The 9,022-nt window shown below is 31.5% G+C and overlaps 1 long non-coding RNA gene across 14 annotated transcripts; it reads right to left on the reverse strand.

Annotated features, from left to right (window-relative positions):
* Positions 1-1,576: 1,576 nt before the first annotated feature.
* Positions 1,577-8,557, reverse strand: LOC117909791. 14 transcript variants are annotated; one of them, XR_004650451.1, is made up of 9 exons: positions 7,709-8,556; positions 7,530-7,603; positions 7,229-7,325; positions 7,049-7,124; positions 6,490-6,556; positions 6,257-6,396; positions 5,142-5,459; positions 4,470-4,781; positions 1,577-1,831 (listed from the first exon to the last, which is right to left on the reverse strand). It is a non-coding gene; the product is annotated as an uncharacterized LOC117909791 (long non-coding RNA). The 14 variants fall into 14 exon arrangements; XR_004650450.1 differs by lacking the exon at positions 1,577-1,831 and having other exon boundaries at positions 4,068-4,781; positions 7,709-7,879; positions 8,145-8,557; XR_004650448.1 differs by lacking the exon at positions 1,577-1,831 and having other exon boundaries at positions 4,068-4,781; positions 7,709-7,879; positions 8,126-8,557.
* Between the last annotated feature and the right edge of the window lie 465 nt (positions 8,558-9,022).

Here is a 9,022-nt window from a genome sequence, read left to right on the forward strand (position 1 = left end):
ATCATCAAATTCATTATTAGAAAGATCTCGTCCTCTCATTAAAAAAAAACTAGAAATTCACTAACTCCCAAGAAAAAAATGACCCACCAATTATGTTCAAGACTTGTCTTTAATTAATTTTAGATATGAAAAAGACTTCTCTCTAACTTTCAAAGTTTTGTAACTCTCTAAAGACCAAGGAAGTGATGACATCATTTGCATAAAAAAACCAAATTATTATTATTATTATTATTTGTACATTTAGATATGTGCTAAGTTATGCAAAATCACTTATATGCTGTTTGGTTCAAAATATGAATCAAATTAATATTTTTGTAGCGTAAATTTTTCCATTTCAATATGATTCACTTCAACTAGACTTATTTGATTAGTATATTACTCATTAACCATCTACAACTTAGATGTGAAACCAAAGACCAATAATTGTTTGGAAAAATTTTCTATCTAAATCATAATTTTTAAAATAAATTATTTATGTGGTCCAAAGTTGATTTTATCTTCTTTCATAATACATATATTTCTTAACTATAAACTAAGTTGATCAAAGTATTAACCAAATCACATACACAAGCTAAAATAAAGAAACAACAACAATTTTTTTAAAATAATCCAATGATCAATGTGATCCCTACATTCACAGAGCACACCATCACTAAAAAATACACCAATCAAACAAAAGAGAAAAGTTACAATGGAAGACTCTTTCACTCTCTTCTTAGTTGCAGTTGTAGTTGCACTCTAAGTTTTCTCTCTAAAAAGAAAACCTTAAATCATAATAGGGTTAAATATATAATAATGACAAACCCATCATTCAATAAAAAATAAAAAATAAAAACTTCATCTTGACCCTAATATGTCTTTGCATAGTACAAGAAAACTCATTTAGGCTTCATATTCCAACAAAAAGACACTTTGTTATCTTCTTTTTCTTTTTCTTTTTTTTTTTCTTTTTTTTTTTTTTGCGTTAGACTAAAATCATTCTTAAGTAGTCTACTATAAATAAAGTGATGGAAACATGGAAATCAATTTAAAACTTTTATGAAATCATTCCTAGATGGATTTCTATAAGACATAATTTTATAAGATATATATAATTTTATCATAGGTACCAAATTTCTTGGAAAGACACTCAATCTATAAAAATTCTCTTACTTAAAAAAACAAACAAATAAATAAATAGGTGGTCAAAATATCAATTCAATGATGTTATTAGATAAAACTAAAAATTAAACATTAAAATCTTTGAACATAAGAGCTAAATATTTGTTGATTGATAATTTTTTATTTAAAAAAAGTTGTGATTTGAAACCATTTATTTTACAACAGCACCATGAATGTGACTAGAAAAACATAATATTTAATATTATTGCAAATTTAAGTAAAAATTTATCTTTTACAAATTTAACCTTAACTCATAACCAAAATATTTTATATTATTTTCAAATGCTATATAAATGATAAATTAATCAATTAAAATATCAACATAAATGGATTGTTCCCAAAAAATGATTAAAACAAATAAATGTTAAATATATATATATAATGAAATTGTTAAAAAAAAAAAAAAAAACTTGACTTCTTAATAATTCGTTAGTTAATTTGAGTGTGTAAATGATCAAGTTTTTGTTGTATTCTACTTTAAAAGATTTTCTAAATATACTTCAATTATACTCCAAAATTATCATATAAAGAGTTAATAATTAAAAAAAAAAAAAATGGTGGACTAATAGAGTTTTGAAATCCATACTTCGTTAACAAGGCAAACAAATCGTCCATATTCAAGCATCATTGTAGGTTCTCCATAACTCATGTTGATGAGATCACACTTATGCTGCAAATAAAATGCACATTAATCATCATCAAAATTAATTCTACAACAAATTAATTCTAGAATGGAAGTTAATCAATAAACTTACCTTTGAATGATAGTTAAAACTTTTAGGTAAACTAATTAGCGACATTTCAAAGTTTGGTAAATCATATTATTCATAGTCTCTTTCATGTATCACACCAATTCAAGTTCATAGAAATATCAAAATCGTTGATAGGTTTGTTTGGATGTGTTCACCAACGAGTCAAAGTCCTTGCATTTTGGATAATAGTTAAGACTTTCAGGTAAACTAATTAGCGACATTTCAAAGCTTGGTAAACCATATTGTTCATAGTCTCTTTCATGTACCACATCAATTCAAGTTCATAGAAATATGAAAATTGTTGAGAGGTTTGTTTGGATGTGTTCACCAATGAGTCAAAGTCCTTACATTTTGGATGATAGTTATAATTTTCAGGTAAACTAATTAGCGACATTTCAAAGTTTGGTAAACCATATTATTCAATCTCTTTCATGTATCACATCAATTCAATTTCATAGAAATATCAAAATTGTTGAGAGGTTTGTTTGGATGTGTTCACTAATGAGTCAGAGTCCTTGACTAAGCCTTATGTAAAATATGAAATGAACCCTCAAAGTTAGTTGCCTTGCTAAAGTGTTCAGAATCTAGGAATATTGTTTATCCTTGATTTAAATATTAGTATTTGTCTATTTATTATTAGCTAGTTTGAATTAGAGTAGAATATAGAGTTTTTAGAAGTCTACAATTAGTTTGAATTAGAGTAGGAGATAAGAGTTTGAATTATAGTGAAGTCTATTATTAGTTTGAATTAAAGTAGAATAAGTGTATATATATATATATATATATATATATATATATATATATATATATATATATATATATATTCTCCATCTTACTTTGAAATGTCGCTAATTAGCTTACCTGAAAGTCTTAACTATCATTCAAAATGCAAAGACTCTGTCTCAACAATTTTCATATTTCTATGAACTTGAATTGATGTGATACATGAAAGAGACTATGAATAATATGGTTTACCAAACTTTGAAATGTCGCTAATTAGTTTACCTAAAAATCTCAACAATTTTCATATTTATATAAACTTGAATTGATGTGATACATGAAAGAGACTATGAATAATATAGTTTATCAACCTTTGAAATGTCACTAATTAGTTTACCTAAAAATCTTAACCATCATCCAAAATGCAAGGACTTTGACTCATTGGTGAACACATTCAAACAAACCTCTCAACAATTTTCATATTTCTATGAACTTGAATTGATGTGATACATGAAAGAGACTATGAATAATATGGTTTACCAAACTTTGAAATGTCGCTAATTAGTTTACCTAAAAATCTCAACAATTTTCATATTTATATGAACTTGAATTGATGTGATACATGAAAGAGACTATAAATAATATTAGTTTACCTGAAAGTCTTAACTATCATCCAAAATGCAAGGACTTTGACTCATTGGTGAACACATCCAAACAAACCTTTCAACAATTTTGATATTTCTATGAAATTGAATTGATGTGATACATGAAAGAGACTATGAATAATATGGTTTACCAAACTTTGAAATGTCCTTAATTAATTTACCTGAAAATTTTAACTATCATCCAAAATGCAAGGACTTTGACTCATTGGTGAACACATCCAAACCAACCTCTCAACAATTTTGATACTTCCAAACATTGTAAAGGATACACTAAACTATATTTTCAAACATACTTTCGACTTTCAGACACCACATATTTTTCTTGTTCATTTCCCTTCCACTTTTTCAAAAAATTTCTCATCTAAAACGTTTCTAAATAATTTTTAATTACTTTTCATCTATTTTTACAACAAATTTTTGCCAAAATTATATAAATCATAAGTTCTATAAATATATTCATGTCATACAAATGTCATATTAGTGAATGGATTAAAAAAAATGTATAAAAAATGTTAAAATTAGCTTTAGACTTATCTCAAATACTTTCTTGTTTAGAAAACAAGATTTGATTAAAAGAAAAAGGTGTTAGGCTTTGTTGTTGAGAAAAAATTGAAAGAAGAAGATAGAAGGAAGAAGAATGTAGGTGTGGAAGAGAATAACGAGGAAATTATTTTAGATATATTAAAAATTTTTAAGTGAATGTGTTAATAGGATTGATGTTTTAGGGTGGATGTGTAAGGTAGAGTGTTTAGCTGGATACAAATATAAATACTCATGCCAACATCATATAAATTATTTTATTCTCATGAACTTTTCTCTTTAGTCTTTATGGGGCTCAATACTAATAAGCAACAAGAAAAACCTGTTTCCTCAAACAATGAGGACCATCTGCATAACTACATAATCAGTATGCTAAGTGCAGCTTCTAAATGGCATTCACATCTAAATATTACTTTCATAAGCACAAAGATATCATATGGTAATGCATAATGCACTTGCAAAATCAAATTTTCGTGGAGGGCTTATGCACACCCAAAGATCACCATCAACTGTTGGTTCATGGCTAGACCTGCACCCCATTTCGTTCAGCTATGCTTTAAGATTCAAATGAATAATTTACTGCCAGCAACTTGCTGAAACACAAAAACTTTCTTAAGGGAAGATTGTATACCATGAATACTCGAGGCCTTCAGATGGAGGTTCAACTACACAACGAGCTCCAGCAGCCATAGCAGGAGAAAGTACATACGCACCGACACCAACAATAAGTGAAGTGGTACCACCAGGTGAGCCCACAGCGGTCAATGCTTAATGGAGAGAGTGTAAAAGATTAATAAGAGAAGAATTTGTAAATTAATTGTCATGCCAACAATCAAATATCAAGTTTTGAAATTCATGCTTCATTAACAAGGTCAACAAATCATCCATATTCAAGCATCATTGTAGGTTCTCCATAACTCATGTTGACGAGATCACACTTATGCTGCAAATAAAATGCACATTAATCATCATCAAAATTAATTCCACAGCAAATTAATTCTAGAATGGAAGTTAATCAATAAAATATTTATATATGTCACATAGCCAATGCCTTAAATGTTGAAAACATAACTTAGCTAAGCAAGAGACAAAGTATAAGGACAAAGAGCAGGCAGAGTATGGTGAAAGTATTAACTAGAAAAGAACGTCCCTATAAATAGGAAGACACACAATGTACAGTCCTTGATTTCCTCCACAAGAGAAAAGGTTACATGGGTTATTTCTACAGAATCAATTCACCACCATCATTGATAGAGAAAACTATGCTGATATACTACAAGAACAAAGAAACTATCAAACTAACCTCGACAGCAGCTATTAATGATCTGGTCAAGCCTGTTCCTGTTTCTGTTGAATCTAGGCAACGAGTCTCCAATTTTACAAGATATTGTCTGTGCTCCAGGTGCAACTTCATTCAACATTGGCTCCTGTACAACAATGGCATATTTCAAAAGGTAAATTTGTTTACTGTAAAGGAAATGCAGGAAGACAGCATGTTATTTTCGAATGGTGATGGGGGGAGCTATCTGTCACTATACTCAAGATACTGCCTTGATCATATACATTAACGACACATGTGCAAGCATCTGGTTTGCCAAACATGCCAAACTTTCTTTCAATCCTGAAAAGTCAGCGTACATAACATTAAAGTTGTTGGAGACAAAAAAAAACACCTTCTTCATCTCCAACTCCAGCCCAGATGCGAGATAAAAGAAAAGAAGAATAAATATGAAGGAAGAAAAAAGGAATAATAATAATAATAACAATAACAAGTCAGTGGTAATCAGAATACATTCTTAAAATCAGAGGATTGAGCAAAGTAGCCAGAACAAAGATTTGAAACATCAACATAAATTCTCATTTCTGGGCATATTTGTGTTTGAGCTTCACATCTCTCTGCATGACTATTGTTCAGACAAGGCCTTTCCTAAGCTGTTTACATTAGAAGCTTATGCGAAATTAGAAGGCAAGTCATGCCTCAGACAAGTGAAATGCCTATCACAAACAACATAAAAGGTTGTTTCCAAGTGCAAGTTCCATCTCCAGGATCTGGGGCTGGACTAACAATGAACAGAATCTTCAAAACACCATGCAATATCAAAATCAAGTTGAGCTTTCAAATGCTGCCAATTGATTTTATGTAAGCCCAAAAAGCACAGTCAAGCCCCTTTCTTTTCCCCAAAATAAATCAGAGGGAGCAAATTCAGATGCTTCATTGGAAAGTAACTCAACAACAGTTTTCATAATTCATACAACAGTAATCCACCTTAAGCCCGAAAAACTGCATCAAAATTAGAACTCCTATATAGAAAGGATGTTTCAGCTTCTTTCAAACACATATTATCACCATTTAAAACTATAAGAAAAATATAAAAGATATTCCAGCACACAATTTTGTTACTGGTGGATCAAACATACCTATAATTAGTTTCGGTTACAAAATCAGCAAATTTCCCACACCCTGGGTCATCCTCAAGACTCTGCCTATCAAGAGTGGCCGTCCATGGTTCTCCATTCCAAACAACAGCATCTATAATAGGTCCCTTGTCATCATAGCTCTAAAATATATAAACATGGTTACTTACAATTGAAGCAATAAAATAGTCAAGTGGACTAGAAGAGAAAAGTAATCCAAAACACTCCAAACTCACTTCCACCTATTTCTGGAGTAAGTCAACCCTGTTTTGGAGGTCTTCACAAGCCCTTCTTAATGTGTTTCTGGACCAGGCAATTTACAACAAGTCATATAATAGCTGGTGATGGGCATGATGCAGGAAATGCAAGTGTAATACTGAAACAAGAATGCGTCAGCAATATATTACATAGATGCCTTGAGGACCGCTTGAGCTTGTAAATAAACTATTTATAAACTTTTATTAACAGATGGAAACTTTTGACCTTATCCACAATCTTTAACCATTTTATGCAGTTAGCATACTGAATTTCTCCAGATGAACATGAATACAAAGAGACAAAAAGTAAAATGCCCGGACATCAATAAAGTATCATAAAACATCAACTTACAATAAGGGGGAGTGAAAACAATAATAGTGCATCAAGAATTGAATGATGTTTTTAAAGTCAATAATTTGCAGGTCTATTATGCAGAGTCACGGACAAATTAACAACAGAAGTTAAGTGCAATACGGAATAGGTGATTTGGAAAAAAATGCAACATGTAAGAAATTAAGCAACAGAATTATCCAAAACCTGGCCAAATTCATCAAGATGCTTTACAGCCTCAGCTATTGCTTCCTATGCTTTTTGTTCCACTTTTTCCTTCTTTCTGTAACAAAATAAATAAGGGGAAGAGATGAGAAGTTAGAACTTAGGTGATCCCAGTCTTAAGTATCAAATCAATAAGTCATGAGTTCATGATTAAAATCAAACCTTCAAACCAGAAGTCAACGTGTCTGTACAAAGCTCGTATACGACTTTATAACCCACATGCCACTCTTCCATGAAGAATTTACAACCAGAGATGCCCCTATTACAAATTTAGGATAAAAGCACAGAATGTGAGTGTGAGGAACATACAAAAATAATAATCTTTTTAATGCATAATAATTCAAAATAATATTAATTTCATTAGAATCAACACTTTTATTAATGTGTACATTTGAAAATATCGTGATCGGGCTTATTTTCATGCTCAAAAGTACGATACAGGTCAATGCTTTAAGACACAAACCTGATGCTCCACCAAGACAACCGTTTGAATCGGCCTTCACCACAGTTGAGGTATCAATATCTCCACTGCCAAGGCTGAAAAAAGAAAAAGTACTCTGTAAATATTGCTGTAAGAGTACCTTGACTAACAAGTAGTTTTATAATACGAATCAAGAACATCAAAGATCTTCGGTTTCCCACCTGAGGTAACTTGTAACACACCAGAATCTGGGTAAAAACAACACTCTAAGATCAGAAATACAACCCAGCACAGCTCAAGAGATAAGCATTTCCAACATTCGACTCCTAAGTTTTAGCATGAACAACACTTTCAAGACACCATGGAAAAAGCTGAAGGTTCACGTCTGATATCTTAACCAAAACAACATAAAACCCCAAAAAAAAAAAAAAGTTATCTTTCATTTTCCACCACTTTCTCAGGACCCAAACAGAAACAGACCCCCAAAAAGAAAAAATGACTAACACCCATATCCCACTTAGTGTCCTTTGCCCACTTCTCATAAACCAATAAATAAACCCAGAAATTTTTTCCCATTTCCCATCACTTTCTCATCACCCAAACAGACCCAAAAACCCCCATAGAAATTTTCAAATTACCAAAAATAGCGACAACAACCTCACGGGCATCGTACTTAGAATCCGCCTCGACGAATCGATCAGCAGCAATCCCCTTCTTAGGAATAAGAGAAGCCAAAAACGTGGACTCACTCAGCTTGAAAGCACGAAGGGCACCATTGTCATCTCTAGAAGAAGACGACGTATTTTTAGAAGAACAAGGCATTGCCCTGACCGCCCACTCTCTCCCTCTCTCTCCTCCCTTTCTTCTTCTTCTGGTAAGCCTCCTGGTAGACTGAATGACGAGTTTCGAGCAAGGATGACCCAAAAAGGGCGACTCGAGTGGGTTACTCGCCCAAATTGGGTTTTGCATTTGTGACTTTGTGAAGGGTGTTCAGGTAATTTGAGTTCTTTTCGGTGCAGGTGAAGGGGTGGCGCCGCCACGTCCCGGAATCTTAGTGGTTGGTGGCAGCAGGGACGAAAATGTGGCGATATTTCACCGATTTATCGGTGTAGAAAGGTTTCAACATGATAAATCATGGTAATATATAAAATAAAATAAAAATTTCGGTAAATATCACCAAAAAAATCACAATAATATGAGACTATACACAGGTAATATGTCATGGCAAAAAATAGCTAATATTTCTCCAAATTTTCGGCAATATTTCTACAAAAAAAAAAAATGATATTCAAACCCCAAGTTTATGAAATATGGAAAGCAATCATTAATGGGTTAAATAATATGAGATTTGTACACTCTATGCTAAGTTAATTTTATCTGCCCAAATTGCCCTCGATGTCTTCTACATCAACAACGAAATAGCCTCCACATCATACTTAAAAAAAAAAAATTGTGTAAATTGATAATTTCAAAAAAAAAAAAAAAACAAATCTTCGTTTGAACTAGAAAAAATTCTCAAATCTGATAGTTCTCCA

This window comes from Vitis riparia, unplaced genomic scaffold, assembly GCF_004353265.1.
Source record: "Vitis riparia cultivar Riparia Gloire de Montpellier isolate 1030 unplaced genomic scaffold, EGFV_Vit.rip_1.0 scaffold380_pilon_pilon, whole genome shotgun sequence".
Taxonomy (NCBI): domain Eukaryota; kingdom Viridiplantae; phylum Streptophyta; class Magnoliopsida; order Vitales; family Vitaceae; genus Vitis; species Vitis riparia.